Here is a 9,099-nt window from a genome sequence, read left to right as displayed (position 1 = left end):
CCGCGCGGCTCCAATATAACACTGACTGACGTAGTTGCGGCGATCGCTCTTCATTCTGTTCTGTGTATAGGCGCCAACGGTGGACATTTTGAACATTTAAAATAACCATGTGCTAAACTAAAGGTTGTACAACATGTGTGATAAATTATTAAATGTAAAATAAACACTTCAGTAATACTTTTCGTTTCTTGAAGTGTGTATACATTTTTCTGGCTGATTCTGGATTCTGTATATGTCCCTCCTTCCCCCCCCCCCCCCCCCAAGTATGTTAGAATATCCGTTACACGCTTGAAGTTGTTCAACAATTACAAAAATGGACAAGCATTTACTTTGAAAGTAAGTAAATTAATAATCAAGAATGCGATTTTCACTCTGCAGCGGAGTGTGCGCTGATATGAAACTTCCTGGCAGATTAAAACTCTGTGCCGGGCCGAGACTCGAACTCGGGACCTTTGCCTTTCGCGGCAAGTGCTCTGCCAACTGAGCTACCCAAGCACGACTCACGTAACATCCTCACAGTTTTACTTCTGCCAGTACTTCGTCTCCTACCTTCCAAACTTAACAGAAGCTCTTCTGCGAACCTTGAAGAACTAGCACTCCTGAAAGAAGGATATTGCGGAGACATGGCTTCTGTAAAGTTTGGATGGTAGGAGACGAGGTACTGGCAGAAGTAAAGCTGTGAGGAGGGGGCGTTAGTCGTGCTTGGGTAGCTCAGTTGGTAGAGCACTTGCCCGCGAAAGGCAAAAGTCCCGAGTTCGAGTCTCGGCCCGCACACAGTTTTAATTAGCCAGGAAGTTTAAAATAATAATGTTCAAACCTATCTAAAACTGTGCAATATATTTTCCGTAATAAATAAATTGCTACGGTGAGATAGATCCTAACTCACGAAACGTGTGAGACGGAAAAAAAACAATGTGTTTTTCTAAGATGAATATAAAAAGAAACAGATTTGGTGACAGTGATTGTCCTAGCTGGTGTTACCAGGTAGCCTAGAAGTGTTGGAGCTCACAGCGGCGCCTGTAGGGGCGACAGCCACGGCAGCGGGGCGGGTTCAAGGCGTCAGGGAGTGAAATTGCCCCGCGGTGCGAGCCGGCGCCCGCAGTCTCCTCCTAACAGCGGGCGCGCGCATTAAAACACACCCCCGCAGCGCTTTGTAGCTGCCGGCGCCCTGCTAGCCTGCGCACTACATTTAGCCAAATGCCAGCCCCAGCTACCTGCCGTATGATTGTCAAACGTTAGCACTGCTGTCGATTGAACTGCATAGAACACGTTCTACATTCCGACGCCGCTATACTCCTCACTCCACGTAAAATGTGTCATTCACTTGATTTATCCTTTCCTTTGACGTTGCCAAGCGAGGTGGCTCAATAGTAAGCCGGTCGACTCGTATTCAGAAGGACGGCAGTTCAAATCCCCGTCCAAGTATCAAGTTAAAATTTCCGAAATTTCCCTAAGAAGCGTAAGGCTGATTTCCTTTCACATCCTATCCAATTATGAGTCTGTGGACTGCTTCTAATGATCTCGTCATCGACTGGAGTTTTAGCCCTAACCTTCCGTATTTCTTCCTGTGGATCATTGTGGCATGCACGGTTTCGTTGTTTCGTTGTGGTCTTCAGTGCAGAGACTGGTTTGATGCAGCTCTCCATGCTACTCTATCCTGTGCAAGCTTCTTCATCTCCTAGTACCTACTGCAACCTACATCCTTCTGACTCTGCTTAGTGTATCCATCTCTTGGTCTCCCTCTACGACTTTTACCCTCCACGCTGCCCTTCATTACTAAAATGGTGATCCCTTGATGCCTCAGAACATGTCCTAACAACTGGTCCCTTCTTCTTGTCAAGTTGTGCCACAAAATCCTCTTCTTCCCAATTGTATTCAATACCTCCTGATTAGTTATGTGATCTACCTATCTAATCTTCAGCATTCTTCTGTAGCACCACATTTCGAAAGCTTCTATTCTCTTCTTGTCTAAACTATTTATCGTCCACGTTTCACTTCCATGCATCGATACACTCCATACAAATACTTTCAGAAACGACTTCCTAACACTTAAATCTATACTCGATGTTAACAAATTTCTCTTCTTCAGAAACGCTTTCCTTGCCATTGCCAGTCTACATTTTACATCCTCTCTACTTCGACCATCATCAGTTATTTTGCTCCCCAAATAGCAAAACTCATTTACTACTTTAAGCGTCTCTTTTCCTAATCTAATTCCCGCAGCATCGCCCAATTTAATTCAACTACATTCCATTATCCTCGTTTTGCTTTTGTTGATGTTCATCTTATATCCTCCTTTCAAGACACTGTCCATTCCGTTCAGCTGCTCTTCCAGGTCCTTTGCTCTGTCTGTCAGAATTACAATGTCACCGGCGAACCTCAAAGTTTTTATTTCTTCTCCATGGATTTTAATTCCTACTCCGATTTTTTCTTTTGTTTCCTTTATTGCTTGCTCAATATACAGATTGAATAACATCGGGGTTAGGCTACAACCCTGTCTCACTCCCTTCCCTACCACTGCTTCCCTTTGATGCCCCTGGACTCTTATTACTGCCATCTGGTTTCTGTACAAATTGTAAGTAGCCTTTCGCTCCCTGTATTTCACCCCTGCCACCTTCAGCATTCGAAAGAGAGTATTCCAGTCAACATTGTCAAAAGCTTTCTCCAAGTCTACAAATGCTAGAAACGTAGCTTTGCCTTTCCTTAATCTATTTTCTAAGATAAGTCGTAGAGTCAGTATTGCCTAACGTGTTCCAACATTTCTACGGAATCCAAACTGATCTTCCCCGAGGTTGGCTTCTATCAGTTTTTCCATTCGTCTGTATAGAATTCGCGTTAGTATTTTGCAGCCGTGGCTTATTAAACTGATAGTTCGGTAATTTTCACATCTGTCAACACCTGCTTTCTTTGGGATTGGAATTATTATATTCTTCTTGAAGTCTGAGGGTATTTCGCATGTCTTATACATCTTGCTCACTAGATGGTAGAGTTTGCACGGTAACGGGCACTTTTACTACATCAAGTATTCAAATTTCTTCGGGTTATTCGTGATTTCCTGTCAGACCGGATTCGTGATTTCCTGTCAGAAAGGTCACAGTTCGTAGTAATAGAAGGAAAATCATCGAGTAAAACAAAGGTAATATTCGGCGTTCCCCAAGGAAGTGTTATACTCCCTCTATTGCTCCTGATCTATATTAACGACATAGGAGACAATCTGAGTAGCTCTCTTAGATGGCTTGCAGATGATGGTGTCATATACCGTCTTGTAAAATCTTAAGATGACCAAAACGAATTGCAGAATGATTTAGATAAGATATCTGTACGATGCGAAAAACGGTAGTGAAAGTGTGAAGTTATTGACATGAGTATTAAAAAACCCGCCAAATTTCGATTACGCGATAGGTCACATAAACCTGAACTAAATACATAGGGATTACGATTACAAATAACCTAAATTGGAACAATCACATAGATAATGTTATTGGTAGAGCAAACCAAAGACTGCGATTCGTTGGCAGAACACTTAAAATGTGCAACAGGCCTACTAGAGAGACTGCTTACACCACACTTGTCCGCCCCATTCTGGAGTACTGATGTGCGGTGTGGGATACGCATCAGGTGGGACTGACGGATAACATCGAAAAAGTTCGAAGACGAGCAGCTCGTATTGCACTATCGCGAAATAGGGGAGATAGTGCCAGAGACATGATACATAAATTGGAGTGGCAGTAATTAAAACAAAGGCGTTTTTCGTTGCAACGTGATCTTCTCATGAAATCTCAAACACCAGTTTTCTCCTCCGATTGTGAAAACATTCTGTTTGCACCCACCTACATCAGGAGAAATGATCATCACGATAAAATGAGAGAAATCAGGGCTCGCACACAAAAGTTTAAGTGCTCGTTTTTCCCGTGCGCCATTAGAGAGTGGAACGGTAGACAGACAGCTTGAAGGTCGTTCATTGAATCCTCTGCCAGTCACTTTATTGTAATCACGTAGATGTAGTTGTAGAGATTCGCAAATCTACCTTGGCTGTTCTGTGGGTTGCCATAAATTAAGGATATTTTATCTAGAAACTCCACACATGTCGTAAATTTTACAATTCTTGAGTCAAATGTCAAGTATCAAATGTTTAGCACGTTTGGATTTCTTAAACAATTTTCTTCAGCTGATTTTCTCTGATTGGTGACCCTTAATTGTTACTTATAATTCTGAAGACTAATACGGTGATGCCAGTATCACGGTACATACGATGATACTAGTATCACGGCACATCTTCATAAAATCTTTCAGAAATACAACATATAGGTATCTCTGGTTGGATTTCATATTATACTCAATTACTCGAATGACTTTGATATCGCAGAATGATTTTCACTAGACTTTTGGTATCAACTGACATCATCTAATGAACCAGCGGTTAATATTGTTACGCCTGTGTACAATTCCAGTACACGTCTAAAGATCTGATGTTGTGATGTCATTTGCAGTTGCAGACATTATGACGAAAACATAATATGAACGACATCAAATGGTTGTATGAACACATCATGTTTTTGTTGCGTTTTTCTGCTCTAAGGAACCTCCCGAATAATCGTTTGCAATTATAACTTCAGTGAACATGTTTGACATGGAAGATTTGTTTGTACAGTCTTCCAGATAATGTAAACCTATACATCTCCATGTACACGTCGGCTAAAGATTATATTTCAATCGAAACTAGTCCCAAGAATTAATGAGGTATCTTTGAAGTAAAGCACATTTTCGATGGTAAATAATGACATTGTTCAACAATGTTTCGTTGCAAATTAAGTTGTAAACAAAAAACGGCAGTTGAAGGTATAGGGGATAGTGGAAGGGAGAGAAAGAGGTACTCTGTCATTGCAGACAGAGAGCACTGCCTCGCAACACGATCGAGTCTTACACTAAACCAGCAGATTCGTAAATCCCAAAGGATGGTTTGAACGCCATAGTTCCTTAATTGATTGGTGTCGTCCTCAAATCTTCGAATCGACCTATTAAGCCAGTTCAGGTGGCAAGTTGTAAAATAACAATCCAAATATAACATATTCAATCCCCAATCGGTCTTAGGATGTATTCTGTTATTGATCTCTTCTTTCACTTATGGCAATGATTTGTGAATGTGAAAAATGTAAAGTTTCACCGTGGTTAGTATCTCAAATTAAACCGTAGGTCCCCCTGTAACTGGCGGATAATTAAATTCACAGCTCGAAGGAGGGCAGTGTCATACCACCTTCACCAGGACCACGGCTATTAAAGCACTGTAATGCTCAAACCGGTCTTCTGATAGAGAACAGCTTTATTGTTGGACTACACTTAATGCTCAGCCTCTTAAATCGAAGAATCCGTAGTTTACAAAGTGATGTGATGCTAAATTATCACGCTTACATGTAATGTTATTGACTACCTAATGATTTATCATGATATTTGAGTTTCATGATGGAACGAAAAATTCATGTGCAGGGTTATAAATGCGTAGAATGTAGGTAACATTGAGACTTACACTACTGGCCATTAAAATTGCTACACCACGAAGATGACGTGCTACAAACGCGAAATTTAACCGACAGGAAGAAGATGCTGTGATATGCAAATGATTAGCTTTTCAGAGCATTCACACAAGGTTGGCGCCGGTGGCGACACCTACAACGTGCTGACGTGACGAAAGTTTCCAACCGACTTCTCATACACAAACAGCAGTTGACCGGCGTTGCCTGGTGAAACGTTGTTGTGATGCCTCGTGTAAGGAGGAGAAATGCGTCCCCTCACGTTTCCGACTTTGATAAAGGTCGAATTGTAGCCTATCGCGATTGCGGTTTATCGTATCGCGACATTGCTGCTCGCGTTGGTCGAGATCCAATGACTGTTAGCAGAATATGGAATCGGTGGGTTCCGGAGGGTAATACGGAACGCCGTTCTGGATCCCAACGGCCTCGTATCACTAGCAGTCGAGATGACAGGCATTTTATCCGCATGGCTGTAACGGATCGTGCAGCCACGTCTCGATCCCTGAGTAAGCAGATAAGGAAGTTTGCAAGACAACAACCATCTGAACGAACAGTTCGACGACGTTTGCAGCAGCATGGATTATCAGCTCGGAGACCATGGCTGCGGTTATCCTTGATGCTGCATCACAGACAGCAGCGCCTGCGATGGTGTACTCAACGGCGAACCTGGGTGCACGAATGGCAAAACGTCATTTTTTCGGATGAATCCAGGTTCTGTTTACAGCATAATGATGGTCACATCCGTGTTTCGCGACATCGCGGTGAAAGGCACATTGGAAGCGTGTATTCGTCATCGCCATACTGGCGTATCACCCGGCGTGATGTATGGGGTGCCATTGGTTACACGTCTCGGTCACCTCTTGTTCGTATTGACGGCACTTTGAACAGTGGACGCTACATTTCAGATGTGTTACGACCCGTGGCTCTACCCTTCATTCGATCCCTGCGAAACCCTAGATTTCAGCAGGATAATGCACGACCGCATGTTGCAGGTCCTGTACGGGCCTTTCTGGATACCGAAAATGTTCGACTGCTGCCCTGGCCAGCACATTCTTCAGATCTCTCACCAATTGAAAACGTCTGGTCTATGGTGGCCGAGCAACCGGCTCGTCACAATACGCCAGTCACTACTCTTGATGAACTGTGGTATCGTGTTGGAGCTGCATGGACGCTATCCAAGATCTGTTTGACTTAATGCCCAGGCTATCAAGGCCGTTATTACAGCCAGAGGTGATTGTTCTGGGTACTGATTTCTCAGGATCTATACACAAATTGCGCGAAAATGTAATCACATGTCAGTTCTAGAAGAATATATTTGTCCAATGAATACCCACTCATCATCTGCATTTCTTCTTGGTGTAGCAATTTTAATGGCCAGTAGTGTAGTTTATTAACGTACTATCATTTACGTACTGATGTCTTCAGAGTTCCCAACGCAGTATAGATTGCACTAGCACCGTTTGTTCGGCGCAATGACACTGTCGAGCAATAAGGCAATTCGCCACTGGCAACTAATGTCACAGATATTAATGCAAACTCGCGTCACGCAATATTCGTCACGCTACGTCACCGCACTAATTATAATACTCTACACTATTTTAAGTCATTGCGGTATTGTCCTTCGTACTACAGTAGAAAGTTTACTAGTGATGTTATGGGTGATTCTGTTTATCTCCGCTTCTGGTGACGTAGTCCCGTAATACTGAGTACTGATAATGCGATAGGCCGTAGTACAAGCATGTGAATGTATACTGAGGTGACAAACGTCATGGGATTGCGATATGCACATATATAGATGGCAGCAGTATCGCGTACACAGGATATAATAGAGCAGTGCATTGACGGAGCTATCGTTTGTAATCAGGTGATTCATGCGAAACGGCTTCTGATCTGACTATGGCCGCACGAGGGAATTAACGGACTTTGAACGCGGAATGGTAGTTGGCGCTAGATGCATGGGACATTCCATTTTGTAAATCGTTAAGGAAATCAATATTTTGAGATCCACAGTGTCAAGAGTGTGCCGAGAATACCAAATTTCATGCATTACTCCTCACCACCGTGGCTTTGGTCTTGCACTTTGCGACTGAGAATGGCACATTTTTTTGATAGAGTTGTCATTGCAAACAGGCAAGCAACACAGCGTGAAATAACCGCAGAAATCAATGTGGGACGTGCGATGAGCGTTTATCTTAGGACAGTGCGGCTATATTTGGCGTTAATGGGCCATGGCAGCAGACGACCAACTCCAGTGCCTTTGCTAACACTACGACATCGTCTGCAACGCCTTTCGCGGGCCGCTGTGCCCGAGCGGTTCTAGGCTCTTCAGTCCAGAACCGCGCCACTGCTACGGTCGCAGGTTCGAATCCTGCCTCGGATAAGGATGTGTGTGATATCCTTAGGTTAGTTAGGTTTAACTAGTTCTAACTGTAGGGGACTGTGACCTCCGATGTTAAGTCCCATAGTGCACAGAGCCATTTGAATCATTTTTTTAGCAACGCCTTTCGTGGGCTCGTGACCATGTCGGTTGGACTTCAGACGACCGGAAAACAGTGGCCTGGTCATATGACTCCCGATTTCAGTTGGCAAGAGCTGATGGTAGGATTGAGTGGGGTGCGGTCTCCACGAAACCGTGGACTCAAGTTATCAACAAGTCACTGTGCAAGCTGGTGGTAGCTCCATAATTGTGTGGGCTGTGTCTACATGGAATGGACTGGGTCCTCTGGTTCAGCTGAACCAATCATTGATTGTAAATCGCTATTTTCGGCTACTTAGACAACAGTAGCAGCCATTTATGGTCTTCAAGTTCCCAAACAACGATGGAATTTTTATGGATGACAATACGCCATGTTCCTGGACACAGTAGTTCGCGATTGGTTTGGATAACATTCTGGACAGTTTGAGCGAATAATTTGGCCACCCAGATCGCGCAACATGTATCCCATCGAACGTTTATGGGACATAATCGAGAGATCAGTTTGTGCATAAAATCCTTCACTGCTAACACTTTTCACAATATGAACGGCTGTTGAGGCAGCACGGCTCGACATTTCTGAAGGAGACTTTCAACGGCTTGTGGAGTCCATGCCACATCTAGTTGCTACAATACACCGGGCAATAGGATGCCCGGCACGATATTAGATGGTATCGCATGACTTTCTCACCTCAGTGCAAACTCCGTCGAAACAGGCCTCGGAAGGCCCAACGGAATGGACCGACCGCCGTGTCATCCTCAGCTGATAGGCGTTACTAGATTCGAATATGGAGGGGTTTGTAGTCAGCACACCGATCTCTTGGACATTATCAGTTTTCGTGACCGAAGCTGCTATTTCACAATCAGGTAGCCCTTAATTGCCTCACAGGCACTGAGTGCATCACGCTTGCCAACAGCGCTCGGCAGGCATATATATTGAAGTATCACGAAAACTACACATCGCATCAAAAAAAAAAGTTATAATTCCAAGTTTTTGTCTCGTAGAGGGTCATCCGATACCACACTCGCTCAGTTAAATTACCAAAGATAAGCCGACTGTACAATCGTCACCGAACCACGCCGTTGTCCATACCTCCG

General features: G+C 43.8%; 1 non-coding gene across 1 annotated transcript; it reads left to right on the top strand.

Annotated features, from left to right (window-relative positions):
- Window positions 1-698: 698 nt before the first annotated feature.
- Trnas-cga lies at window positions 699-774 on the top strand. Its single transcript has one exon. It is a non-coding gene; the product is annotated as a tRNA-Ser (tRNA).
- Window positions 775-9,099: the final 8,325 nt, after the last annotated feature.

The sequence above is a fragment of the Schistocerca piceifrons genome, chromosome 8 (genome assembly GCF_021461385.2).
Source record: "Schistocerca piceifrons isolate TAMUIC-IGC-003096 chromosome 8, iqSchPice1.1, whole genome shotgun sequence".
NCBI classification, from domain to species: Eukaryota; Metazoa; Arthropoda; class Insecta; order Orthoptera; family Acrididae; genus Schistocerca; species Schistocerca piceifrons.
The sequence above is the reverse complement of the archived record's forward strand: the minus strand, read 5'-3'. Positions and strand labels throughout refer to the sequence as shown.